This window comes from Triticum aestivum, chromosome 3D (assembly GCF_018294505.1).
Source record: "Triticum aestivum cultivar Chinese Spring chromosome 3D, IWGSC CS RefSeq v2.1, whole genome shotgun sequence".
NCBI lineage: Eukaryota > Viridiplantae > Streptophyta > Magnoliopsida > Poales > Poaceae > Triticum > Triticum aestivum.
The window spans coordinates 464949885-464951703 of record NC_057802.1 but is presented as its reverse complement, the minus strand read 5'-3'; the positions used below and the strand labels follow the sequence as shown (position 1 = coordinate 464951703).

The window sequence follows — 1819 nt, the reverse complement described above, 5'->3', positions numbered from 1 at the left end:
CGCCGCGGGCAGATCGAGCCAAGAAGGCGCCTCACGAATCTAACGAGGCGTGCCTACCAGATCGAGCGGGGCGGGGGATCGAATCCGGGGGGGGCGCGAGCCGATCGGGGGGCGGGCGGGCGGGCGGGAGATGGCGCGAAGGAAGGGAAGGGAGGGAGCGAGGGCGCGCGGTGGCTCGAAACCCTAGGGGCGGGCGTTAAAGAGCAGAGCTTTTTATCCCCCTCTCCTCGCTCGCGCTACGGCTGCCGTTGGGTGTCGGGGGAAGTTGTTGATGGAGAGGAGAGAGAGGACGCTTTCAAAAAACCTCGCCCGTTGAAGCGATGGGGGAAGGGGAGGAGGTCGGGCGACGGCGGCATAAATTATTACTGGCCCGCGCCGTTTCCCGAGTCGGCCCCTCGGTTTGTTGCGTATCAGATCGGATATGGAAAAGGGTCGCGGGTTTCTGTTACAACTCTTTTCCTAGGAAACAAATCCGTGAGCTTGTGTACAAAGAAAAATGACATTCTCAATATGGACTCTCAAATCACCTGCGTTCGCCTGAACCAAGCAGTTCGGACGTATTTGGTCATCTAACACGATACCGATCGGTCCGAGGACCGGCTTAGACGTTCGTTTTCCTGCAAATTGGAGGCAAACCAGAGGGCTTTGCGGGAGTTCGGACCATGCCACGTACGCGGCCGACACCCGAAACCATCCCAAAACCCTCTTCCGCACCCGTGGTCTTCCCACGCGAAGCGATTGACGCGAATCCATGTCGATCAGCGTTGCTTCACAGCAACAGCGCCGCATTTATGCCGGCTCGGAGCGGCGCGACCTCTCACGGGTGAAGCGGTGTGTCGGCCGAGAGCGTCGCCCGGTATCCACGCATGTTTCCAATGCCGGAGACCCTTGAGCGGGCGGCATTGGATGGCTCTGTACCGTATTCAAAACGGCTCCCGTTCATCCGATTGCCGACATTAAAGAAGCGTGGCGAACGACAAACCCACTCTAACGTCTGCATTGACACGGCCCGATGCTTGGCCTGGCCAGCACACGCCTGGCACAACCAACACCGCACCACCTACGCCAAGACCGTGATAGAGATGTGGGAGAGGCTCTCCACTGAGCAGAAGCACGAGTTGGCCGGCATTACGACCGTCTAGCAGGCCAATCGTGCTAACCGGATAGAAGCTGGCTTTCCGGCAAGCTCATCGGAGGGCAGCGACGCGGACGAGACGATAGATAAGGTGTACGACGATGAGCCGACGCCACCGCCCTTGCCGATCCATGCCAGCATCACTTTGGAGCAGACGGGGACGCACTTCGACGTTGTAAATGGCGGAAGTGCTATAGGCACCACAGATGTCGCCGTTCCAGCAGACGAACGACGATGTTGTTGCGGCTACGGTCGCAGAGGATCTGGGCTTCCTAGATAACCAGCGGGCAATGTACCAGTCCATGCGCAGCGCCCGCAAGATCCGCCACGAAGCAATCGTGGTTGCGCGTCCTGCGGGAGGAAAGGGGCGCCCTATTCATGGAGATCGACGTGAAGGTGGCCGAAAAGGAGGCGCAGGCGTCTACGGACGGCGCCAGATGCATGGCTGAAGGAAATATGCCCTAGAGGCAATAATAAAGTTGTTATTTTATATTTCCTTATATCATGATAAATTTTTACTATTCATGCTAGAATTGTATTAACCGAAAACTTGATACATGTGTGGATACATAGACAAAATGTCGTGTCCCTAGTAAGCCTCTACTAGACTAGCTCGTTAATCAAAGATGGTTAAGTTTCCTAACCATAGACATGTGTTGTCATTTGATGAACGGGATCACATCA

General features: G+C 56.3%; 1 protein-coding gene across 1 annotated transcript in view; it reads right to left on the bottom strand.

Annotated features, from left to right (window-relative positions):
- Positions 1–285, bottom strand: part of LOC123079711 (transcription factor MYB3R-2) — a 6312-nt gene extending 6027 nt beyond the window's left edge. Inside the window, exon 1 of the mRNA XM_044502509.1 lies at positions 58–285. The gene's annotated coding sequence lies outside the window, so the exon portion shown is untranslated. The remainder of the gene's footprint in view (positions 1–57) is intronic.
- Positions 286–1819: the final 1534 nt, after the last annotated feature.